General features: G+C 39.1%; 1 long non-coding RNA gene across 1 annotated transcript in view; it reads right to left on the minus strand.

The window, feature by feature from the left end:
* Positions 1-8,462: 8,462 nt before the first annotated feature.
* LOC150014969 (uncharacterized) overlaps positions 8,463-27,855 on the minus strand; it is a 76,319-nt gene continuing 56,926 nt past the window's right edge. The window contains exon 7 of the long non-coding RNA XR_016509953.1: positions 8,463-8,579. This is a non-coding gene — a long non-coding RNA (uncharacterized LOC150014969). The remainder of the gene's footprint in view (positions 8,580-27,855) is intronic.

The raw sequence follows: 27,855 nt of genomic DNA on the forward strand, positions 1-27,855 counted from the left end.
GCAACTGCATATAAGAGGGTGAATCGGTATTATGGCCGGGAAAGACACCGTGCTCTGGAAACAGAGGAAGGGGAGCTCAGCTGCCCAAGGTTGGGTAGTTGGAAAACACTTTCTGGAGATAGCAATATGTAAACTGAGAACTGAAGAATGCACAAGAATCCAACAGAGGAAGAATTGTTTGACTAGTGCACACAGAAGAAATAGAATACACAACAATCCAGAAATAAGAAAGCATGGGGCATGTTTGGGGAGCCATGAGTACTTATATGTGTCATGGGGACTAAAAAAACAACAAAACAAAGACCTGGATAAGGCTAGGGATATTAAAGAGAGTGACATTAGTGGTTATTAATAACACTACTGAGGAACATTATTCTAATGGCAAACTCAGAGGTCAGAGATTTGTTCTCATCGATGTTAACAAGGCAGGTGGCAACATCATGAAAGGAGGGCAGAGCGGGAAAGTGAAAACATTTTTAAAAGGAGTTAATATCTACTGAGCACCTACTAAGTGCTAGATACTGTCAGGTAGAGCTCCATTTGATGGATGAGGAAACTGAAGCACCAGAAAGTAAAGCAATCTGGCTAAGGTCACACATGCAGTAGGCAGTGAGCCAGCCTTCATAGTCTAGTCTTCCTGGCCGACTTCTGGAACTGTCTTGTGTCTCCATTTCCAAGAGCTTTCTAGTTTGACCAGAATATTACCCAAGTGGGTGACTAAGACTGGCAAACACTAATGGCATTAAGTCAGGACTCTTATCTGTAAATGACAAGAATCTAAATTCAACAAGCTTAGGTAAATGGTAGATGGTAGATATGTCAGAATTGAGAAATAATTAAGGAAATATTTAGTACTCGGGCATAAGAGGGGCAGGAGTTCATCTGGGCATGGGGAACAGCAGCTCACTAGGGTCCTCGATCCCTCTTATCTAACTCTCTATCCATGGGCAATTTATTCTCTTTTACTACCAACTATTTTCCTTGCAGCAGAAGCTTTGCCCACAGTTGAGGCCTCTACCACTACAGACCTGCTCTCTGCTTTGGTTTTTAAACTTAAGGGAAGATCTGTGATGGGCCCAGTGCGGGTCAAGTGTCCACCCATGAATCAATCAATTATAACTAGGGAAACAAAGGTGGCCACTAGGGCTTCATTCTTTTGTGTTGAGAGTCATTCTCCAAAACTTTTTGTGAGTCAAGAAGCCACTCCGAAGAGTATCTACTGAATTTATAACAGTATTTATCATTTATAGGAGATTTAATGAATGACAGCTCTGAGCTGAGAAAGCACATTGTTTTATCGTTTCTGATTCCCAAAACAACCATGAAACATAGTGATCTCCAATTTATGTATAAAGAAGCTGAGACTCAGAGAGGCCTATTGATTTGGCCAAAGTTCTACAGCTAGTAAGTGGTAGGGGCAAGATTTGAATCTTGGGCTGTCTGACTCCAAAGTCATGCACTTAATTCCCACACTTAACTACACTCTACTGCCTGTGGCTGATGACTTACACTTTGGCCTCCTTGGCAACTAAAAAGATCCACTGTCAAACTGTATGGTCTTGGACAATACCCCTAATCTCTCCATGTCTCATTTTTATTATGTTCAAAATGAGAATAATAGTTTCTGCTTGCCTACTTTTATGATAATATGATTAAGTGATGCTGAAAGTGAAAGTGCTTAGAAAAAGAGCGACATAGTAGCAAAGTGAGGTATTATTATTATTTATTTCTCATAATGCCAGGATACTATGATTTTGAAACTTTATATAAAGCAAAATTTATCCTTTAAAATAAAAGTGTATTTGTAAAAAGCCAATAGGCAGACCCAAGTGTTTTAGGCTACATTTTTTTTTCGAACTCTTGATTGACAGAATTTAACTAAGGAAACAGAGAATAAAGTTAATTTATCCTGGATCCAAATGTTGGACTCCTCTTGGTTTTTTAAAAAACAGACATAAACAGTGTTCCTCTGGATTCGTTTTGCACTGACACCACCTGGTTTCTGCTTATTTTTTCATTTCACCCAGTTCACAGTGATACTGGTTTCTGCTGAACGTTCTCATGCTGTGAAGTACTGATTAACAAAGAAAGTGAAACTTTTCTTTAACTTGGCCAGCAACTTCTGCCCTGCTGCAGTATCTCAGATGGCAGTCCTTTAAGGCATCAAGGGTCCGTGGAATAACCTCTAGTCCTTAGAAAATACCTGCATGACTCTAATGGAAGCCTTTGTCAGCCAGCATTATGGTTATAGCCCATCAATTACAGATTTGTCCAAACAAGGACTGTGGTTTAACCCTCCTGCTCCTCAATGCATACATGTCATCAAGCAGCAGGTGAGGTGAGGGACATCCCCAGGACGTCTCCAGTCTCGGTCCTCTTCCATGCTGTGTCACGGCCTTAGCCCAGGTCTTCACACCTCCATTCCAGGTGGTTTAAGTAGCTTGCTAACCAGTCATCCACCTCCATGGGATGATGTCAAAGCACAGGTCTGACCATGTCAGTTCTGCATCATCCTTCTGTGGCTCTCTATTTGCTAGATAACAAAGTCCAAATTATTTAGTGGTGTTCTCTATAATTGGACTCCTACATATCCTTCTAGCATCATCACATTGCCATTGTCACCCCCTGCATGATCAGCACCCATCCTACTCTCTTATCATGGCAATGATACTTACTAGCATAAGCTCTCTTTTATAGGCCTACTGTGTGTCTGATTCTATGTAACACTTTTCCACAAATTCTCAGAAACCTCCTATGAGATACTTTAATACTTCTATTATACTGAGATTATGAAAGTTAAGAAACATGCCCAGGATCACAGAGCTGATGATTACTCAGGTGACAAAGCAGAGACCCAAAGCCAGGTCCACCTGACTCCCAAATTCTTTCTACTTTGCCACATGGCCATTCTGAAATACTGGCAGTTCTCTGAAGAAGCAATTGCTCTTGCCTTTCTTTCACGACTGGCTGACTGCTACCCATCCCCTAAGATTTGGCTCAGGCATCACTTCGGGGTGAAACTCTGAATAATTGCTGATGGAGAGATGGAGGAAAAAAGTAGAACCAGACTGGGAGGAAGGAAACTGGATGAGTCTCTACACTCCTCTCACCTAAGCTTCCTTGTCTATAAAACATGGATAATAACCCACACCCTGCCTACCACCTGGAGTTTCGGGGGAGGATCAAATGGGATTTTATATTTGACACCACTTTGCAAACTATCAAGCCCCATGTAAATATAAGTTATTTTTAATTGTTATATTAATTAAATAATTAAATCTCAGCTTTAAAATAAATCTTAGAAACTACTGTTAATGACTATTAATCAAAATGTATGTTGATGGTAATTACGCTAATTAAAATTCTCAATAATAATGATAATTAGCCCTGATACTGAGAAGTGGCTCATCAGGTGTGGGCTAGCATGAAACTGGGAAGTAAACATCACAAGTGAGAACTGGCAGAAGTCCACAGAACCAAGCTAATGCACTAGACGAGCAGATTCACCCTGTTTGCCCTGACTGAAAGTTCTGCTGTGCTGAGGTGGAAGCACTTGATAAACACCGAAAGCAGCTATTGTTACACAAGCTGTTGAGGTCATATAGCTGTATGTGCATGTACATCGCTGTGTGGTGACACTTCCACATTAAGCTTCACCGTATTGAACTTCTCATGGACCACGCATCTCCCTAACAACACCTACTCATCACGTTGCCCATGACTCCCGACAAACCCCAGATCCTTCATGGCCGGGTATATGTAGCTTGTCTTCAGTGAAGTCTTCCTAGTCGTAGGGGCTTCTTTCCTTTGTGCCCCTCTTCACCTCTCCAGGGCTCCACTCTGGAACTTATTGTCCCAGTTTCACCACTTACAAGCTGTCTTTCTTTAAGAAGTTACTTAAAACATCTTTATGCTTCAGTTGCCTCATCTATAAAAGGAGAATAATAGCAGCAGAGACCTTATAGTACTGTTTTGAGAGCTAAATAAGATATGTAATTCTTTTAGAATAAGATTAGACACATGGTACTTGATTGATGTTATTATTATTATTAAGTATTTGTTTCTATATATATTGCTTTGCCAGACTGAATTTTTGTGTCCTTATCTTTTGAACTTGGCACATAATAGTTGCTCCTTTCATTGTTGTTACTAAAATGGAAATGGATGGAGGCTGTTCTTAAGGAAACTCTTTGGACAAGAGTAGAGGTAGTGGAGTGGAAAAGACATCAATCATTAAATCAGATTTGGTTCAAATCTTGGCTCTTCTGCTTCCTTAAACATTGGCTTTGTGCAAGTCACTTCCCCTTCCTAGGACTCAGTTTCCTCATCTAGAAAATGAAACTAATAACCCTTTGCCTACTTCCTTACAGGCTCCACAATGGGATTGGAATAAGGATACAGATGTGAAACTGCTTTGTAAACTGAAAAGCACTAATCAAATAGAAGATATTTTCACCATTATCAGAACCATCTGGAAGTTGTTTAGACTTACAAATTGATAGAATCAGTCAACACCTACTTGACTTACACAAAAGCAGTTGTTACGCTTGGGTAATTTTTTTAAAGCCCTTAACCCTTTCTATATTGCAAGTCTTTTCTCCATGTTCACCCTAATTTGGGGATTTTCACATTTCTTTTCCCAAAGACTAAATAACGATAGGAATTGAGAATATAGCTAAGGCTAAAACTTCACTAAAGAATTTGTTTCTATTTCTCTCAAGGGAGTTTCTAGAGCCCTGGCTAATAGCAGAGTTATGAAATGCATCTCAATTCACAGGTTTCCTTGAGGTATTAAGAAGTTCAACCTCAGGAATTACTTTATGATATAGGGAGTTTAGATTAAGATGGCCAGTAAGTTTGGAAAAAGAAAGAACCATCAAGATGACAAGAACACTTGAGCAGGAGTCTTAAATCATAAATCTTAATCTAGTTCTACAACCTGCTAGTTTGAACATTTTCCCTATCTGGACTTTAGTTTTCTAGGTAAAATATGGATAGCCTCCCTTATTTCATTATCCGTGGCCATACAACAAATCATCCCCAAATTTAGTGATTTAAAATATCAACAATTTGTTGACATATTGTGAGTTGTCTTGCCTGGGCCCACTCATGAAGCAACATTCAGCTGGTGGGTTAATTAGGACCTAAACCCAAATGACACAGCTAGGGTTCTGACTCTCTTTTTTCTGTAAAGGGTCTTTCAAACCTAAGGAACTAGACTGGGTCTCTTCACATGCATGGTGTTCTGAAAGAAAGTAGAAACTATGTGATTTCTTAAGGCATAGCTTTACACAGGGTCACTTCCTCAGTATTCTAGGGTTGGGGAAACAGACTCCACCCTTTGATGGGAGGAAGGCAAAGTCAAATTACAAAAGGGGACGACGTCACAGGGAAATATGTTTTTTTGGGTGGCCTTTCTTATGCCAATTTGATACACATAGAACCCTGTCTTGCCTCCAGGGTTTTTTCAAGTACCAAGCTAATATAATTAATGACCCTTAGCAAAGGATGAAGTGTTATGTCATACAGATTGGAGAGCATTCAATTTTTGCTCTACTATTTGTATTATTTAACTGGTCTTAAGATGGTCTGGGTTAAATTTTCAGAATTTTGATTCTTCACTGGTTGAGTGTATGAGAATATAAAGGAAATTATCCTAGACAGGTAATAGGATTAGCATATTATCATTTCACAGCCCATAATAAATTAGTAGATACAGGCTTTAAGCATCAATGACTGCTAACATCACAAAAACTAAGACAATTAGATATTATGTGTCTATTGAGGAATACAACATCACCTATGAAGTTGTCTTGCCAAAATAAACAGTTGGACCTGAATCTGATCAAGCTTCTAGCTGCAACTACCAATTTCCAGGAAATATAGAAGAAGAGCATGTTTAATCATACCACAAAAGTATAATCAGTAAAATACAGGCTGGAAATACTACAGGAAAATAATTTGTTTTCTTTTTCAATAAGTAAGTTACAAGGAGAAAAAGTATGTTTTAAAAAAGCATATACATTAAGAGAAACCAATAACAGTGTGTGGAACTTATTTATATTCAAGTAAACTTTTTAAAATTATGACATTATGAGATCAACCAAAATTTTGTAAACTGAATGGATAATTAATAAAATTAAGGGATTGAAGCTAATTTTACATGTAAATTGGTATTGTGGGTATGTATTTTTAAAAGACTCTTTAGCTTTTAGAGTACATTTTGAGGGTTTACCTGGTAAATGATATTAGAGCTGTCTGGAAAAACCCAGCCATTGTTAATATAACAAGAATGGTTTACACAACGTTGATGTAACCTGAAAGCCAAGGGTAGTGGACTGGAATTCACATGATGAACAATGATGACTTTACTGTGCTAGTCAGTGGGGGTGGTAGACGCCATCGAGTTGAGTGAGCATGTGCACCGTGTGGCTGTCATAATAAAAAATGACTGAGCAAGTAGAGCAATGAATCTGTGTCAAACTTTGCATTAAGCTTGAACATTCCTCTGTGGAAACTCTTTGGATGATTAAGAAGGCTTTTAGAGATGACGCAATGAGTGCAGCACAGATAAAAGTGTGGCACAAACACTTCAAAAATGAGAATCTGTTGAAGGTTATTGGCATTAGGAAGGCCTGCAACAAGCAGAACATCTGAGAATGTTGAACATATACAGGCTGCAATCAACAAAGATCAGCAACGGACAGTGCAAGAACTAGAAGCTGATCTGGGGATTCTAAAAACTACTGTGTCTATGATTTTGACACAGGATCTTGACATGAAATATTATGTGGCGAAATTTGCTCTGTGATTCCAACAAAGGATTTTGCAGCGTGTTTTGAACAGTGGAAGAGACACTGGGAGAACTATGTGAGGTCCCAATGTGCATACTTTGAAGGGAAATGAGGCCTCATTGTCCTATGTACAATATTTCTTGTATCTTCTTCAATAAATGTCTGTATTTTTCTAGTGCATGGCTGGATACTTTCTGGACAGACCTCATATAGTAGATAGGATACAGATGAAAGAAGAATGTTCATGATATGATAACTGTTCATGACAGGTGATGAGTACCTGGGCATTCATAATATAATTCTGGCTGTTGTAGTATATGTTTGAAATACTTCATAGAAGTATGTTTTTATTTATTTATTTTTTAAAGAGTTAGGCAACAAGTCAGACAGTAGTAGCAGCTCCCAACTCCCCTCTCCTTAAGTGAATGTTCTTTGAAAATTCATTTTACTTCTCTGAGCTCACATTTCCTTACCAATGAAATAGGGATAATCTCCCTCATTTATTTTCTAGTGATGCTAGGAGGACCAAATCAGTTCATAAATGCAAAAGCATTTCATAAACCAGGAAGAGCTACACAGAATGCAAGGAACTGTTTTTGTTACTATCACTATTGACCTTGAAAATAATTTAGATCTGTTGGCCTCTGTGGCCCCCTTAGTAGCACTATCTCTTTATACTTAGTCTCTTCTCATGAGAAATTAAGCACAATGGACTCAAAAACTCATTAGGCAGTGACAATGACATTGGGTCTGAAGATTATTTTTTAAATTTCATCTTTTGTCTTTATCTTAAATCTAAGTAAGGAGAACTTTTGCTTCTGGTGAAGATGGAATAACAGGAACTAGATTTACTCTCTTGCTATATACAGAAGAAAAAAAAAAGTAGGATACAAACAAGTTGATGCTCACAGTTTGTTTACTACCTTCAAAGAGTTTCCAGATCCCCTAAAAAAGAAATATAAATATCAAGATTAGAAAGGAAGAAGTGAAATTGACTTTATTCACAATTGACACCATTATCCAGGTAATAAATCCAATACAATCTACAAAAAAAATTTTAAAAAAAAGAGCTACTAGAACTGAGTTTAGCAAAGCTTTAGAATACAAGACTGATAGTACAAAGATCAATTGTATTTCCATATACTAGAAATGAAATATCAGAAATTAAAAAATTTTAAATATATCACTTCTAATAGCATAAAAAATATCAAATATTTATAAATGAATCTGAAAAAGTTGTGAAATAGTTATACACTGCCTGAGGGAGTGGTGGTGGGGCTGGGTGGAGGGGGGCAAAGGAGTAAAATTGGGATAACTGTAACAGCATAAAAATATACTTATAATTTTAAAAAATTCTACTCTGAGTGGTGTGGCTCAGCGAGATGGGCATTTTACCACAAAGTGTAAGGTTGCTGGTTTGATTCCCAGTCAGGGCACATCCTTGGGTTGTGGGCTAGGTCCCCAGCTGGGAGCATGTAAGCGGTTGCTGTTTCTCTGGCACATTGATGTTTCTATCCCTCTCCCTCTCTCCCTTCCTTCCCCTCTCTCTAAAAATATATATATATATAATCTTAAAAAATAGAATAAATGAATAAAAGATTCCAATTCTTCAAAAAAAAATCTAAAACTTCTAGATGGAAACAGAAGAGACAACATTTGTGACCTTGACGTCAAGAAAAGGTTCCTTGAATCCAGCAAAAGTGCAATCTATAAAAGAACAAAGCAAACTGCTGACTGTAGGAGCTGCTCTGCTGGTGAAGTAACTGCCAGGTGGTCACTTGGATCCTGGAGAAAAAGCAAAGACTTTAATGAAAATTCCTGTGTAAAATCTTTACAGCTCTCTGAAGAAAACCAAGATTCATATGGGTTTTCTGTTATTCCTCAGAGGCAGAAATGCTGTATCTAAAGTAAACAAAGTATGTCCACAATTCTCTCTCTCTCTCTCTCTCTCTCACACACACACACACAAACATACAAATCTTTCCACTTTATTCCCAGATTGTATCCAAAATAAAAGGTGACCACTGTTATTGCCCAGATCAATAATTCAGTTATATACGAGCCACGCTGGAATGAAGCCACATTGGACTTAGATTCTGGGGTGTCTGTTAAATAGTCAACACATTTCCACTTGGCTCATGCCTTCATTCGTTCACTAAACTAATATTTACTAAGCACTTCTTATGCCCCAGATACTCTGCTGGGTACTCTAGATGCCGTGCTCACATTCTGGCAAGGAGGACTGACAAAATTGTTCCCACTACAGTACCTTTGTACATCCCTTCTGCATGGAATTGTTTTCCCCTCCTCTCTTCACCCAGACAGCATACTACAAAGTCAGCTATATCACATCACTTAATGTCTCCAAAATGCATTCAGCTTCCTACTGAAAAGTAGCCAAATTCTCCAGCATGACACTACTTCCTCCCCAGGATTATCTGGTTTCCAACCATCTGTCTGTATTTGTATCTTATTAAATATGCATGTTTATTTATGATGCAGTCATGATGGTCTTTTCTCCACCAACCAGACACATCTTGTCTTTTCTTCTTCCACCTTGTATCCTTTCCTCCAATCTCCCTCTGGTGAAGTTCTCATATGATTCAAATGCAGTTCAAATGCCATCTTCTCTGTGGAAGCACCCTTTCTCTTTGGAAGGAATCTCGCCTTCTTTTCTGCTTCCACTCCACATGCTTAGATTTCCTTTTTGTGCACATAAGTCATTCTGCTTAGCATCACCATATATACTTCCATATTTCCCAGTAGATTTTAAGTTCCTATGAGTCAGAAGCAGCTCTGAAACTACCTCCAGCATAAGGTAAGCATTTAATAAAGTTTGGCTGCACTAATGTCCTGATACATCCACACAGGAGATCCATTTCTATTATTCCTCACTTCCTCTGGTGGGTCACTAGGAAAGCACTAAGATATTTTCCTCTTGAAAACCAGGCTGCGGTCTTCCTCCCTTCAGCTCTGATAATTTATTCATTATTCAAATATTTATTGAACACCTGTCATATTTTAGACACTTTGTTAGGCACTGGGGATACAGAAACAAATCTTTGTCCTCATGTTGCTTATATTTAAGTGAGAATTAGACAAAAATAAATAAGTATAAATGAAGTACACTGAGTGTTGAAGAATACTGTGTAGAAATATAAAGCACAAAGGGAGATAGAGAATATATTGTATGCTGGAGGGTAAGGTGATATTTTAAGGAGTGTTTCTACAGGGCCTTTATTAGAAGGTGAATTTGGAACAAGGACTCAAAGGAAATAAGAAAATGAGTCGGCACATACCAAGGTATAAGGCATTCCAGGATGAGGAAATGTCTGGTACCAAGGCCCAGAGTTGGTAGCCATGTCAATAATCCAAGTTAGAGACAAGGATCATCTGCTTCAGAGCAGCATGTTTTAGGATCAAATCTGAAACTAGTGTGGATAGAGCAGTGTAAGTGAAGGGGACAGTGAGGGAGAGTATGGAGAGTCTGAAAGGTCATTATGAGGACTTAGACCTTCTCTCTGTGTGAGATTGGAAGCCACTGGAAGGTTTTGAACAGCAAAAGGAGATCAACTGACATAAGTTGAACCAAGCATAAGTTTAGTTGTGGTGTTAGAAAGACAATAGGGAAGCAAGAACAGAGCAGACAGAGACACATTGGTGTACTAATCTAGCCAAGAAATAATGGAGGCTTAGGACAGAGTGGTGGCTACTGTGAGATAAGAGGTGGACAAATTCTGGGTATATTTTGAAAGCACATACTGACTAATTAAATGTGGGTATAAGAAAAAGAAGACACAGTAAAAGCAGTATGTTTTGGGGGTATGAGCAACAATATGAAAGGGATTGTTGGGGTTTTTACCCAAAGATACTGAGATATATTTGACATGCAACATTGTGTAAGTTTAAGATGTACAACATGATCATTTGATACACATTATCTATTGAGAAATGATTACCATAATAGGATTACCTAGCACCTCTCTCACCTAACATATTTACCTCTTGTGTGTGTGTGTGTGTGTGTATGAAGAACACAAGATCTGCTCTCTGAGCGAGTGTCCAGTATATAGTACAGTTGTTAACTATAGTCGCCATGATGTATTTTGGATCCCCAGAACTTATTCATCTTATAACTGGAACTTTGTATCCTTTGACAAAAATTTCCCTTTTCCCTGCCCCAAACCCCTGTCAACCACTTGGCATAATGCCATTAGATTCATCCATATTGTCACAAGTGGCAGGAATTTCTTCTTTCTCATGCTTAAATAATATTTTATTTTATATGCAGATAGAAATAGATAGAGCTAGAGTTAGAGTCTCACATCTTTATCCATTCACCTATAAATGGACATTTAGGTTGTTTCTATATCTTAGCTATTATGAATAGTGCTTCAGTGAACATGGGAATTCAGATATCTCTTCAAGAAGCTGATGTAATTTATTTTGGCTTATACCTAGAAGACAGATTGCTAGACCATATATTAGTTCTATTTTTAATTTTTTGAGGAACTGCCATACTGTTTTCCATAGAGGCTGCACCAATTTACATTCCTCTTAACAATGTGCAAGGGTTACCTTTTTCCCGCAGCCTCACCAACACCTGTTTTCTGTGTTTCTTTTTTTTTTTAACAGTAGCCATCCTAATAGTTGTGACATGATATCTCATTGTGATAGACTGTGAGAGAAAAAGATCTTGTGCAAGAATGAGGGGGTTGGAGGGGTTCAGTTGTGGGAAACTGAAGTCTGAGATACTTCTATCATCCAGGTGAGATGTCAAGCTGGAAGGTAGAAAGGAGAGCCTGTCATTCACTGAAGAAATTAGAGCTAGAAATATAAATTTAGGACATGTCAGCATAATGATAACATTTCACCCCATGAGACTGGATAACCTCATGAAGGGATGTAGATAAAAACGAAGCAGAGAAGAAGGCCTGAGGCCCAACGTAGGTTCACTCTGATGTTAAGAGGTCTGAGAGCTCATGAGAAACCAGCACGAAGAAGAAGTAGCCAGTGGGCTAGAAGGAAAACCAGGGGAGTGTGGCATATGGCAAAGTGAGGAAGAGATCAACTATGTCAAATGTTGGACCAAATAAAATGTGGACAGACAATTGACCATAAGTTTTAATAATGGAGAAATTGGTAATCTGGACAAGGAAAGGTTTTATGAAGAATATGATGAAAGCCTGATTGGGGGTAGGTTTTAGAGAAAATGAGATAAACAGAGCTGGTGACAGAGGGTAGCTAGGGCTGCCATTTGTTTGGGTTTGACTGTGGCTATCCCAGTCTTCCCCCATTGTCCAGTTAAAAGTGTCCCAATCTGGATGATAAATTATATAATAATTCTAAGTACAAAAAGCTCTTTCTAGGTCTCTAATAACATACTGTATCCATTTACCCATATAACAGCACACTTTTTCCTTTCTAGCTTTCCTGATGTAAATCATCTCTGCCAGACCAGAGAGCAAAGGGATGATCAGTCTCAACCATAACTACACAGTAGAATCACCTGGGAGCCAGGGCCCCACCCTCAATGATTTTCATTTCATTGATCTGAGGTGCAGCCTGGGTTTCTATCTCCTCCAGGACATTCTAAGGTATGTCCAGGGATAAGGACCACTGCCCTGGTTAACAAAGAAGCGAGCAGGTCAGTCTGAGTTGTTTTGTGAGTGAGAAATGAATGAATGAATGAATGAATGAATGAATGAAGGTTTAGACCACTGAGATAGACAGAGACATAAATAGAGAATGAGCATCACAACCAAACAATATGGGTTCGAATGGGTGATTTTTAAAGTCTCATCAAAACTTTAGGAATTTATGAATCTATGATGGTAGGGAATTTCCCACGTGACACATATTCTTGGGCACATTGTACCCATGCAAACCTTGCCTGGACATGAGTTGGGGCACAGGGAAAAAGTAGAGAATGAACTCCTTTATCTCTTACTTGCCCTCACTCCATTTTTACCTATGCTCCAGTTCCCCTAAGAAATTATGTCCATTCCTCAAACAAGTTATGTCCAGGGCTTAGCACATATTCTTTCAACTCCTGGAATATTCTTAATCTCCCTTCTTAAACTAGCTAAATTCTACTCATTCCTTAGGTCTCGGATACATAAGGTTTCCCATGATACCATTCCCCTCTATTCACCATCACTACCAAGTTTGAATTGAGATCCAATTATGCAGCGTCCCATAGCACCTTTTCCTTTTCTTCACTTCTATCCTTTTCACACCATATTGTAATTGTCACTTGACATATCTGTCTTCCCAACTACACTGCCAGGACCATTCCTATCTTTTTCAAAGCTCAATAATTCTTTGTTGAATAAAAATTAGTATGAGTTCAACCTAAAGGGTTGGTGTAAATATCTAAAACAAGCACTAAAAATTCACAGGTGCCAAATTCTCCTTGGAAATGTGACAGCCCCAAGGATGTCACACCTCACCCCAGCCTCGCTTTGCCTCACTGCCTTTGGTAGACATGTGCCTCACATTAACCCTGGTGCCTGTGACTTATGATTCATGCTGAAAGCACATCTGAAACCCTCATCTTTATAGCACTTTTCTGAGAAAATTACCCAATCTGGCAGTCCTTCTGGCCCCAAGGCCACTTGACAGATCACAATGAGCCCAGCCAGATGGGAGGAAGGAATGAACTCCACCATCAAATTGTCCAATGCCTCAAAAATGTTGGCTTTGGAATTGTGCAGGTCCTCTCTTGTGCATTGCCTAGAATCAGAGGAAGGTGTTCTCCTCCAGGCCAAGGCAGTGAGGTCTCTGTGTTTCTGGCTGAGGCCCCCCAAGCCAGCTTTGTCTCCACAGCAGAACTCTCTGCCAGGTGGGGTGTCACAGCTGTGGAATCAGAGAAGTTGTGCAAGAGGAGAAATAAGTTCCAACTCAGCAAAAGAACAAGTCCTGAAGAGAGAGCTGCAGAAGAACAAGAGTTCAAAGCGAGGCCAAGAATCATGAAGTAAAGCCCACGTGGTGAGAGCTAAGGATCTTAGCAACTGCAAGATGTAGGGAGAAGTAAATGAGGAGAACTCTAGGGGGAAGATTGAGGGTGTTCAGGAATCCACAAGGAATTCCGATGCTTTCTTACAACCTCAAGTTCGCTGTAAAACTTTCTAAAGAGTCAAGTTGTATATTAATTTATTCACCAAACATAACTCTCTTGATCTGCACAGCCACTCTAGTTTCTATTATTATTGCCATTTTAGAAATGAGAAAATAGAATTTCGATGAGATCCATAAGCAATCAAGATGGGCTTCATGCCCAGGACCTTCTGATCCAAAGCCCCTGTTCTGTATTAGAGCCCACCCCAAACCACCATACAGGCTGAGCACCACTAAGCAAAGTCACTCTCTTTTCTTATTTGTAAAACGAGGAGGCTAAAACCACTGAGATAATCTATGTGAAAGAATTTCATTAACCACAACGATTATGCAAATTTGAGTTACATGTGTTTTTTGCTTGCTCATTTGCTTAAACCTATTTTATTCCACAATGAGCCCTACTTGAGACCACACACAGTGATGTAACACTGCAGGATAATGTGAGTATCAGTCCGGATGTGCAGAGAGATAAATCTCCCTGCTTGATAAATCCTCATGGAGGAAGACTCTGCAAGTGCAAACAAAACCTAAGGACGCCACTCTCCCATTCATAAAATCATTCATTCAACACACCCTTATTAATTCCCTGCATTGGGCCAACCCTGAGTGTAGTACATAAATGATGAATAAAACACAGCTCCTGTTCTTAAGAACTTCAGGGTCTAGCAGAGAAAATAGACTAATAAGCAGGTCACTTTAAAAGTGTGCTCAGCAAGTTGAAATTTGGAGGACTGTGACAGAGGAGACCAAACCCAAGAAAGCACTCCTAGAGGCAGGAATTTCTGAGCTGTTTTCTGAAAAATGAACTAATCAACTAGGCAAAGTCTGGAGGTAAAAGAAGAGCAGGGTATTCACACCCACGGAAGAGAGGGTGTCTGAGTTGGCAGTGTTGTAGAACTGAAAAAAAAAAAAAGATTTGGCTGAAGCTTAAAGTTGTAGGGGAGAGTGGGGTGTGTATGATGAAGCACTCAGAGCTACAATAACTTCCCTGGCTCTGCTCATGAATGTCCTCATCCCAGAGACAGTGAAACTGTGGAGTCTCCTGGAGCCTTCAGGAGCCTTCTGCCTCACTCAGATCCATCATCTTCTTCAGTTGCTCCTACGAACAAGTCAGGTCTTAGCAACCTGGTACCTAAACCATGTCTCGTTTCCCTTATAAACAAAGCTGGAATCAGTTATGCCTATTTCCTTTAGACCAATACTGAATGGTTCAGGCTTTGGGTCAGACTGTCTCCCCTTCAGAGCTTGGCGTGACCACTTACCATACATTTTGTATTAACTGGGCAAATAATTTCTGTCCTTGTGCCTGTTTTCTCACCTTTAAAAAGGGGACAATAATAGCCCTTACCACATGAGGTTTGTGTGAGAATTAAATGAGACAATACATTATATAAATGACCAAGACAATCTCACACAGAACAATTAATTAATAAGTGTTACTTATTATCACTATTATAGTAATTGCCCAAAGCATAGCTTCTGCAATTCTGTCCACTCTATTTTTAATTTCAGTTCTTTACAATGACTGGGGAAGTATGTATAAAAAAATAAAAACAAGAGGAAATATACATAACAATCATTGATTAATATGGGGAAAAGAACACAAAAATCCAGACCATAAAGCCTCACATGACTGCTTGGTATAGTTTCAAGTTTGACGGCCAGTTTCCTGGCAGCCAAAGCAAAAAGGAAAACCAATCCATAATTACTTTCCCAGGACAGACTGTCTAAAAGAATTTCTTCCACAGGCTTCACACAGGAGGCACTTTGTGATGTAGTGAACAATATTTGCAATTGTGTCTTGATTATTTTGCTTGGGCTGCAAAAGATGTGCCATAGACTGGGTGGCTTATACAACAGAAATTTACTTTCTCACAGTTCTAGAGGCTGGAAGTCTGAGATCAAGGTGTTGGCAGTATTTTTCTTAGGCTCCTCTCCTTGGTTTATAGGTAGCCTTCTTCTCCCTGTGTCTTCACATAGTCTTTCCTCTGCATTTGTTCATGTCTAATTTCCTCTTTGTTTAAGAAAATTAGTCATAGTTGATCAAGGCCCACCATGATTACCTCATTTTATCTTAATTACCTCCTTAAAGGCCTTATCTACAAATACAGTTACATTCTGGGGTACTGGGTTTAGGGCTTTAACATGTGAATTTCACCTCCTAACAGTATCCCTACAGCAAAGGCAATGAGGACATAACCTGACTTAAATCTGCAAGGCCCTCTGATGATGCTATCCACTGAGCTTCTCTTGGCTCTCCTTGAGTCCAGAAGAGAACCCAGACCATCCAGGAAGGTGAGTGGACTGTTTAAATGTCAAAGATCCTTTGGGAAGGCCACATCCAGTGCTAGGAGGTAAAGGTAGATGGGAGAGATAGAGATTGTCCTTGCCACTGTGGGTCTAGAGGACATTCAGTCTTGGGTGCTGGTTAAAACCTTTAAAGGTATATTATTTTTAGGCATGTTCCTGTAGCAGTGATGGCTGGCTAAGTGCTTAAGAAAGGTAATTATATAAGTCAAGGATGAAGATCTAAACTGGGCCATGTCAGTGGAGACAGGTGCCAAGAGATGGGTGTGCCTCCTCTGACCTACTTCATGGTTACAGTTCTGAAAATGTCTCTCTCTACTGGACTGATAGTCAGGGAGGCATGGTGAGGATGATGAATGGGACAGGTTTGGAGAAGAGGCTTTGAGTTCTCAGTTGGTGACAGTCTGGGTTAAAGCCTCTGGAATAGGAGACAGTATGTTCTGCCACTGTGTTTGCTCTGTGACCTTGCCCTCCTGGAAAAGAAGAGCACCACTGATGGAGCACCTTCCTACCAGACACAGCATTAATAATAACCGTTCTAGTGCTATATCATGTAATCCCAAGTAGGCCTGTTAGTTAGAGGTTATTATCTGTAGTTAGGGATAAGGACACTGAGGATCAGAGGGGTAAATTGCACTACCTAAGGACACGTAGTAAGTGACAGAACCAGAATTGAACCAGAATCTGGTGACTTCAATACCTGTGACCTTAACTAAGATGCAGTCAGTGTCCCACTCATCGCCCTGGGGTGCTTTATGGTCAGCTGAGATTTCAGAAGTTAATAACTTTTGCAACAAGTGATACTAGTGTTAATTATCAATGACAGCAATGTTTGTGACCATACACCTTTCTGTTGCCAGAAGAAAATCCCGCAATATAAGTAGCTATTGACACAATGATGTTCTTGCCTTCTTGATGACAAATATCTCCCCAAACCATTTTCCTGAATAGGAGCACCAGAGTCCTTAGACTGCCTGAATTTCCATGGATGGAATTAAGACAGAAAACATACCTAAGTTATGGGTTACACAGGGCTTCACCACCTCTCAAACTCCTTTTTTCCTTGGGCCTTTAAAAATGAGGCAAAAGATGAAGTTTTGAAGTGTAAGAAGGACTAAATGTGTTGCTGGCTCTGAAAATGGAGGAAGTGGGGCATGACTCAAGGAATGCAATTGGCCCCCAGAAGCTGAGAGCTACTTCTGGCCAACAGTCAGAAAGGAAATGGAAACCTCAGTCCTACAACCACAAAAAACTAAATTCTATCAGCAACTTGGAAGAAATTCAAGCAGACTCATCTTCCAGAGCTTCCAGAAAGGAACTCAGCACCTTGATTTCAGCCTTATGAAGCCCAGCGCAGAACCAGCTGAGCCAAACCGTGCCCAGACTTCTGGCCTATAGAACTTTGAAATAATAAATGGTGCTATTTCTAAGGTCCTAACTCTATGTTATTTATTACAGCAGCAATAGAAAATAGAAAATTCTCAGCACAGCCCTGTGAAGGAAGAGTCATTGTAATTCCCATTTTGCTGATGAGAAATTGGGGCTAGGAATGGTTAAGCTCACCCAAGACCATACAACTAATAAGTGTACTTGATCCAGTCTGATTCAAGAACCTTTATTCCTAAAAACAGTCCCTGGTATGTAGTAGGTTCTCAATAAATATTTGTGAAATTAAAAAAAAAAAAAGGAAGGTTAGATGAATGAGTGGAGAGAAACACTGGATGTGAAATTCTAAAGACATAGAAAAAATTGTTACTTTTGTTACATTAAGCAGATCCAAACTGGCCATTTTAAGAATAGCCTGATGTAAGTTTCTTTGCATAAAACTAATACGACCAGTTGTTAATAGAGGTTTTTTTTTTTTTTGACCAAGACTTTGACTGGAATGTCATGCCTAAAGGAGACATGCTTGGGCTCTGGATGTTACCAAAAAGCCCTGAGGAACTGAGAATGACTTTCGAAGGTAATAAAAGCCCACAAGATAAAAGGTCTGGTACCATGGTTCGTTGTGCAGTCCACAGCAATCTTTCCATGGAAGGAATGAAGGTTGTTTTCCTGAAAGATGGCTAGAAGGGACCTTAAGGCACAATGGAAAACCAGAAGGACTTGGAAAAGATAGGTGTGTACAGGCAAGGCTGAATGCTCAGTTTCTGTGCCCTGAAGGGCAGACTGAGGGTCACCCTAAATGTTCCTTGTGTAAGTTCCAGCAAAGCAGAACTAAAGATCATAAGTGATCAGTTGCTGCTCTTGTTGTGTTTATGCAAATGAACAGGATAAATTAAAAATGGACTTAATGAGTCCCTTTAATGACAAAGAGGGTAATCTAAGAGAGAAAAATCGTGATTGAAGGAAAATCATAGTGCTCAGTGGTAAACTATAAAGTAGTGCAGCTAACCATCTTTAAAGTTTCTTTTCATTTAAAGTATGTTTTCACTTGAAAGTTAAATTATGTCTGTGGTATCATCAAAGATATTTAATTTACAGGCAAGAAGAATGTCAAATGCCTTGCAACTGGATGTCTTTCCAGTAAGACAGTCTTACAGATTTAGAGACTTGTTTTGGGGTTATGTTACATAAATTAACATGTGTTTTCTGTTTTCAAAGGGCATAAGCCTATGATTTCATTACCTGAGTGATTGTCTGTACTTATAGGCCTCACTTAATCCTGTCTTCAGTGCTGCCTCCTGAGACTCAATGGTTTGGCTGAACTAAGTGGCTGGGTTGGTGAAGAATGGGGTGGTCTGTGGGCTTCACTTTAAAACTGGTTTCTCTTTTCTATCCTAATGACTTGGACCAAAAGGGCCCAGAGATCTGAGAGGGGGGAAACCTAAAATATTTCCCTCAGCCCAAACTAAGTATAATGGGCAAAAGGGTTTTGGACAGGTGATATGTGCCTGGCACACCTTCCTCCAAAGAAGCCCCCCCTTTTTTTTCCTAATGTGGGACATTGAAAAATTAACCCCTGCCTTTTGTCATCTAGTAGTTATGGATTGAATGATATCTTTTAACCCTGTTGCCAAATCTGTTGCCCCCAGAATACAACAAGGATGCCAGCTTGTTAAACCAAGCACACCGTTGTCCGGGGACAGCCAACTGACCTGGAGTCTGCATGATCCTTCCCCATGTGGGAAGGCCACCCTCCCCTCCACACCCCCAATCTTATTAGGGATTTCTGGACCCAAGGGTAGGTAGGGCAACAACCGTGTCCAGCTTGAAGCAGCTAGAGGAGCTTGAGACCTTCGCCCATTGTCCTTTATAAGATTATAAAGGATCTTAATATCTGAGAGGGAGGGATTGTTATTTTTTATTGTTAAAATAATTAATTAATCATTTATTTATTAAAAGAAGAAGAAGAAGAATATATGAAAGGGTGAAGTGGGAGAGCTTGTATGTATGAATCATGGGCATGGATTTGGTAGGGGATTGCTGGGGGAGGGGGGGTTGCTGGGTGGAGGGGAGCAAAGGGGAAAAATTGGAACTATTGTAACAATATAATCAATAAAATATAATTTAAAAAAAAAGAATAGCCTGATGAATAAAGAGGCAATTTATGGAAAGAGTACTGTGTCAGGAGTCAGGAGGCCTGTGTTTTGTTTCTGATTTTGCAACTTCTTTTGTGTAATGTAGACTAATCTCTGCACTACTCTGAACTTCAGTTTTCTTTTCTATAAACTGAAGATAATAAACACAGTGCAGTCTCCCCCTCATGAATACCACAAGGCTCACATGGGATGGGGAGATGTAAAAGTAGCTTATAAATGGTGCTCTACAATCCAGCATTCATTTGATCATTAAACATTTACTGAGTGTTTACCCTGTAGCAAGCAGGCCATTTATGCATCACTGGGGATGCAGCAATGAGTGAGACAGGGAGCATGTTGTAAAGCAGCAGTCCCCAATCATTTTGGCACCAGGGACCAGTTTCATGAAAGACAATTTTTTTACCATGAACAGGGGTGAGAAGAGGTGGAGCTCAGGCCATGGACCACTACTGGGCTGCAGCCCGGGGTTTGGTGGGGTCTCCTGTAAGAACACCAGCTTTGTCATGGCACCAGATGCAAAAAAACTAACAACAACAAAAAACTCACATCATTGAAGAACTAGATAAGATGCACTCAACGTCAAACAGGCAAAGAGAATAGTGTGATCAGCCCTACACTATGTGTGTTGGTTGTGGAAGTGGGGGCAGGGGGGCCAGTCCAGGAAGGTTTCCCTGTAAAAGTTTCATTTGAGCCACTCCTCAAATTAAGAAGTAGGAGTCATCCAAGGATTTTCAGCCAGAAAGAACAGCCTGTCAGAGACACCTGTCCTGTTCAGAAAACCACTAAGAACTCTGTGTAGTCATTAAGGGTGTTCATGCCTATTCTTTCCTCTTATCCATTCAAGTACATGTTAGGATAGCACTGTCCTGCTCTTTGAAAGTTGGTGGAACCTGTAATCGTTTTGGCCAATGAAATGTGAGTAGAAGTGACTGCTAATCTCTTTGCAAGCCACCTATGTAATTTTTAACTTTCTTGTAGCCACATTTTAAAAAGTAATATCATAGATAAATTTGAGATTAGATAAACAAATAACACTAATTTTAATATTATAGTAAATATTTTAATTCGTGTATTCAAAATATAGTTTTATCATATAATTTATATAAAAATATTAATGAGTTATTTTGTTCTTTTCTTGTAGTAAATCTTTGAGATGTGCTTACAGAACATCTCAGTTTGGACTAGGCCCTTTTCAAGTGCTCAGTAGCCACAGGTGTCTGGTAGCTACATGGTAGAGTCTTCAGACAGTTGGCAGTGAGTGAGAAACAGAGCAGAGGCCCAATCAACACTCAGTGAACATGTAGCAGAATCAAGACATAAGTCATTGCTCCTGTCAGTCACAGAGATTTGGTTTGTTATTGCCACATAACTTCTGCTAACTGTCACAAGCTTCATGTTGCTAGAATATAAAATGGAAGGAGAGCTCTGGCCAGATGATCCATTTGGTTGGAGCATCATCTCATACACCAAAATATTGTGGGTTCAATCCCCAGTAGGGATGAGTAGGGAAGGCAACAGATCAATGTTTGTTTCTCACATCAATGTCTCTCTCTCTCTCTCTCTCTCTCTCTCTCTCTCTCTCTCTCTCTCTCTCTCTCTCTCTCTCTCTTTTCCTTCCTCCCTAAAATCGATAAACATATTCTCAGGTGAGGATTAAAAATAGAAATAAATAAATAAATAAATAAAACAGAAGAAGATTGGAAAGAGGCAGAAGTCAGTTAATAAAAGGCTTTTTGTGATATAGATACTCAAGCACTTGGATTTTATTCTGAAAGAAAGTTAATGAATCTTATGACACCATTCAGATTTGACTACTGGAGGCAGGAAAAGTAAATGGGGCTGGTGCAACCACCAGGCAGTGAGGCCTTGGTACAGGGACTGTGGAAAACTCAAATAGAAAGGCAAACACTGTTCCCCATGAACTTGTATATGAAATAGTTTGCTTGACTTCATGTAGAAGGAGAGTTTTGTGGCCCAGCCACTGAGAAAACTCTCAGCCTGGCCTCCTGCAATCTACAGTGGCTTCAGTTTCATCTTGTAGCAGTTGGCTCTGAGGAATTATTCCACAGATCCATCATGGTTGAAGGCTTGGCCCTGATGAAGAATTCTGAATCCATTTCAAGGTCATGCTCCTCTTGTGTTTTCTTCCAGCCCAACCTCCAACTTTTCAAAGCAGTCCAGCTAGGATGGGGATTTTCCTTCCACAAATGATATGCCATAAAAAAGAGATGAAGAGAAAACCCATATTTGTTTGAATAACTCTACACCATCCACAGAGAGGGGATCATAGGCTGGGGTGACTAAGGAAGGCTTTGCCAGTAGATTGGTGTTGATCTAAAGTTACCACATCAAAATTCATTCCATGGATCTGGGTGCTTATATTTTAAAGATTCCAGTTGTTTATATCTTGAAGCATGGGATTGGGGAGGGACACAATTTGAGTCTGTATTGCTGTAAAGGACTCTATAGGACATATTGTGGTAAAATGAGAGTGACTACCACAAGAGGGATTTGTTTAAAAATTACTTTGAGCCTTTTTATCTGAGTCTGTATAGGATATCTGCAGTCACAGTGATTTTCGTATTCTTTAATCAGCGTTGGCCATCATAGCCATGTGGAGGAAGAGCCCTTCCACAGGCATAGAGCCATCAGGAATTATTGATTCACTGCTATGAAATGAAGCTGAGCACAGATTGAGCACTTACTTGCTGTGATGTCTCGGGAAAATCCAATAACTTTCTGAGCCTTGATTTCCTCATCTATAAATGGAGATCAATAACCTCTACCACCCAGAGCGATTATGAGAACTGAGTGGGAGAACCGACATGTTAAGTGATGTTCTGTAAACCTCAGTTCTTTATCCAAGTAAAGACATGCATGGGCTTGCAGCCAATAGACTTATGATAAAGACCCAGCTCTGGAACTTTCTAATTGTGTGACCTTGGGACAACTCATTCACATCATTTTTCTATATTCTATAAAATGGGATAACAGTACCTTCTCCTATTAAACAGCCTGGTGTCTTTGACACTTATTGGAATAATTTTTTCTTCATCCACTAGGAAAAAGTCTGAGGCAAGGATTAAAGTGCTAGCACTTTATATTGAAAGTGCAAGCCAAGCAAGGTCAATGTGAAGAAGGAAAGTAGAAGAGAAAGAAAGAGATAAGTCAACTAAGGTGATGCATATATTGCTCTGAGGACACTCTTCAAGATAAGCTGCCAAAAGATGTTCACCCTGCAAAGGCATATTCACTTCTTCAGTCAACACGACTTTCCAGAAAGACTTCCAGCAAACCCTGCAACTCAGCACTCCACAGAAGAGAAAGAAGAGAGACATATATCTGCCTTTCTCATCATGGTCTCCCTGTTCCATTGGTCAAGGTTTGCCCCATTGGAAGCTAACTCCTCACACCTCTGGGTTGTATCACTAGGCTCCTGAATAGCCAGCCAATCAGGAAGCATTTTTCCTATCTCAGTGGGGAGGAATCCCCTTGTTGTCCAGCTTGGTCTGTGGGCCATGTGGGCCAAGCAGGCTGGGGCACTGGAACCCCAGACAGCTCAGGGAGCTCTGACACCACCACAGTGGCACCAGAACATCAAACTCCTTCATGCTGTGCTCTACCAAAGTGCAGGAGAGGAGATGGTATCAATAGCACATCTAGAAGTGAAATTCCAATTTTTGAAAGATACTTTGAAAACTTAACTATGACCTGTTCATTTTAGAAATGAGGAACTTGTGAGTGGAGAGGGATATGGACTTCCCTAAATCACATAGCTGCCATTGGCAAAGTCTCTTAGAGCTGAGCTCCTTAAAATCTGTGTTCCTCAGTCTACCTGGTAATCTTGTTTAAAGGAGACCCTGATCCAGTAGGTCTGAGCTGAGACAGAAATGGCATCTGTGGACCATGTTTTGTGTAGCAAGGCTTGAAGCTACTTCAACCACCTTGAAAATCCACACTAAGCACCACATAAATGGGACTTCAGCACACTTTCTTCTTTCACACACCACCTTGTTCACAACTATTCTCTTTGTCTATCGCTCACACCTGATTCTATCCCACTAATGAACTGCTGACTTTGCCTGCTATGTTCTCATTATTGCCATTGATGTTTTTCCCTTGACATGATGGCTTAATGCTTCACTCTTCTTTCTTGGCTAAGGTTTTAGTCACTTTGGAAAGTCCCATTATGACTTCAGCTATGCTGCCTGAAGTAGTTGTCCTGAGTAAGCACTTGTCCTCTACACCTTGGATCCAGAATTCTCCAGCCCCAATGTACCTCTCATGGTCATTGCCTCTAATGGATGCCACCAACTTCTCTTATGTAAAAGTCAAAATACAGAGTACCCAAGTCTTTCATGCACTTCCCACTATACCACCCAACCTTAATTCTAAAATTTACTAAGGTTGAAAGGGATTTGGAGTGCACAAGAAAATTTTTTGTGCTGGAACATGTTTGTTAAAAAAAAAAAAAAAAAAAAAAAAGAGCTAATAGTCAAACAGGAATACTCTGGTTTCTAAAAAATTACAACCAAAATAGCCTTGCTTATACATTATGTATAAGCAGATTGTGCTTCAGAGTTAGACTTTGCTGAATAAATGACCATAAGCAGACCTGAAAGTGTCTATTAAATGTCTACTACTTTCAACAGTAGAGAACAAAATTAGCCAGAATTAGTCAACGAAGGAGAAACTGAATCACTGAAGGAGAAAACTGGAGGAGAAACAAGTGGTAAATCTGAACTTGAGAAGTTTAGGCAGTAGATTTCCCAAGCTATTTTTTTTTTTACTATGACCTGGAGCACACAGCTTCATAGAAGCAGGGTTTCTTTATGGTTAAGATCAGCGTCCTGGTAGCCCAACTTCACCAGTTTAAAGTTCAGCTCTACGATTTACTATGTGTGTGACCTTGAGCAAGTTATTAAGCCTCTTGATTCCTTGGTTTCCCCAATGGTAACATAGAAATAATAATAATACCCAATCTCAGAGCTGGCATAAGGATTGAATGTTAATCATTTAAGCATGAGTTCATTAAAATTCTTCCCACTATATCATAAGTACCAGACAAATATTAGCAAGCATTACATCAGCTGAAACTCCACCCCTTTAACTCCCACTTAAGAAATTTTATTGGAATGCAAGTAAGTGACAGGGACAAGAGAAAGTGAGTCTTGATAAATTTAAGATTGAAATTATATCAAGCATCTGTCTCAACCAAAACAAATATTATGTATATAAAAAATAAGTCCTTGTGGTAATTTTATCAGGAACCAAGATGTTGTATATATGAAATGAGAGATGTGAGTATAAATTTGATATAGTTAAATAAAACTTTATATTACTATATTTGAATTGGAAATGATTAGTTGAACCTATGATTTTCTAAAGATAGGTATTTTCTAGCTCTGCCCCCTAAAAGGACCTAGAAGCAATCACAGCCTCATGACAGTGAATGTTCCTAACATCTGAATAGTGGCTTATAAATACCATTCCCCTGCCAAAGGAACAAGGATTTCTCTGATAAATGAATGATGCTACAGATCTGGAGCAAAAACATTCTAGGGACTCCTAATACTAAGAAGTAGGAAAACTATCAAAGACTACTGAGGGTGCGATGAAAGGACTCTTGACCAAGATAATGATGGCTGCAATGCATTGAAACACACTGCATATGAATATCCAAGTACTCATAATAAGACTCAATAGGAAAATAAATCAATAATCTCAATGTGCTTGGTGCTCCACTTAATGGTAACTAGGCACCAAGTCCTATCTGAAAATCAGTAATTTAATGGAAAGAAGCATTTATCTTGCTTTTGCTCAATGAAATATGTTTCAGAGTAATCAGGTATCTATAGTTTGTGAGCACCATGGGACATGACAGAAGAATCTCAGCCAATAAATATGAAAGGATGGCAAAATTTAAAAAATTGTCACCTTTCAACTCTTTATGAAATAATTGATTCAAGCAAAAATTATCATAGGTGAGACCATTAGATGAAAGTTGAGAGGGAAGTTTTAGAATGGAGATAGGCTGTCACCATCTGAAACCCTTAATCAAATTAGCATTGTTCAAAATGGTACCACTAAACAACCAGATTTTATGTGCTTTCTAAAGATTCTGTGAAGTCCACAGCAGCAACTAGGAAACATTCTTGGGGGAAAAAAAAAAACCTTGTACTTGGATCAAGGCATTAGAACTCACTTATAGTTAACTGTAAATGGGAAGGGTAGAGAAATTACTTAAATGACACCACAAGAAAGTAAATAGACAAATTCAGGATGTGGGGCTTTTAAAATATTTTAAAATTAAGTATAGTTGGTATACTGTATTACCTTTAATTATATTAGTTTCAGGTGTACAATATAGTGATTAGACATTTTTATACCTTACAATGTGATCACCCCACTAATCCCAGTACTCATCTGTTACCATGAAAACTTATCACATTATTTTTTACTCAAGTTCCCTTCACGTTTTTCCCATCCCCACACCTCTCCCCTCTGGCAACCATTCCTTTGGTCTCTGTTTCTGTAGGTCTGTTTTTGTGTTGCTTTGTTTTGTTTTCTAGGTTCCACCTGTACATGAAAGCACACAGTATATGCTTTTCTCTGACAATTTTACTTATTTCACCCTAGGCCCATCCCTGTTGTTGCAAATGTCAAAATTTAATCCTTTATTTTATTGCTGTATAACATTCCATTGTATATATGTACCACATCTTATCCATTCATCTGCCTATGGAAAACCCATTTGCTTCCATATTTTGGCTATTGTAAATAAAAGACTTACTATCAGACCTAGTTTCTTCAATAAGAAAACAGCATAAAAACTGGAAGGATCAGGGAAAGGAGGCAGGGAGAAGAGGCAGTTCTAAATTACAAGAGACAAGAAAAGCAATTAAATGCAATATGTTTGGATCTTATTTAGGTCATAATTTGGACAAACCAACAGTAATAACACATTGTGAAGATAACTGGAAAAATTTGAATGATACCAAGTCATTATAGTGAATTTCTTCAGATGTGAAGAAATGCTATGGTCAGCTAAGAAAATGTCCATATTCTTAAAAACTCTGTCTTTAACTATGTATGAATGAAATCATTTGAGATCTGAAATAATGACCAAAAATAATAATACTTGGGTGGCATTGCAGGGGGGAGAGGCAGAAGTGAAGCAAGAAAGGCAGAGTCCTGATATATATATATATATATATATATACTGGGTATATGAAGTTTATTATATTAAATCACATTATGCTATTATATGCTATACTATTAATATTAATGTTAGTACTAGTATTATATTCTCACCACTTTTGTGTATGTTTGAATGGTTGTGTAATAAAAATTTATCTTTTTTTAAGTATATTTTATTGATTATGCTGTTACAGTAGTCCCATTTTCTTTTTCATTTGATCCCCTCCAACCAGTATCCCCCTTCGCCCAGCAATCCCACCTCCCTTAGTTCATGTCCATGGTTCATGCATATAAGTTCTTTGGCTTCACCCTTTCCTATATTATTCTTAACTTCACCCTGTCTATTTTGTACTAACAAATTATGCTTCTTAATCCCTGCACCATTTCCTCATTTCTCCCCTTCCCCCTCCCAGCTGATAACCCTGCAAATGATCCCCATACCTATGATTCTGTTCCTATTCTGGTTTGCTTAGTTGGGTTTTGTTTTTATTTTTTAGATTCAGTTGTTGATAGTTGTGAGTTTGTTGTCATTTTAGTGTTCATAGTTTTGATCTTCTTTTTCTTAAGTCCCTTTGACACTTCCTATAATAATGGCTTGATGATGATGAACTCCTTTCATTTTACCTTGTCTGGGAAGCACTTTATCTGCCCTTCCATTTTAAATGATAGCTTTGCTGAATAGAGTAATCTTGGTTGTAGGTCCTTGTTTTTCATCACCTTGAATACTTCTTGCCAGCCCCTTCTTGCCTGCAAAGTTTCTTTTGAGAAATCATCTGATAGTCTTATAGGCACCCCTTTGTAGGTAACTCTGCTTTTCTCTTGCTTATTTTAAGATCCTCTCTTTATATTGAATCTTTGCCATTTTAATTATGATGTGTCTTGGTGTGGACCTT

This window comes from Furipterus horrens, unplaced genomic scaffold, assembly GCF_987537825.1.
Source record: "Furipterus horrens unplaced genomic scaffold, mFurHor1.1.pri manual_scaffold_3, whole genome shotgun sequence".
NCBI lineage: Eukaryota > Metazoa > Chordata > Mammalia > Chiroptera > Furipteridae > Furipterus > Furipterus horrens.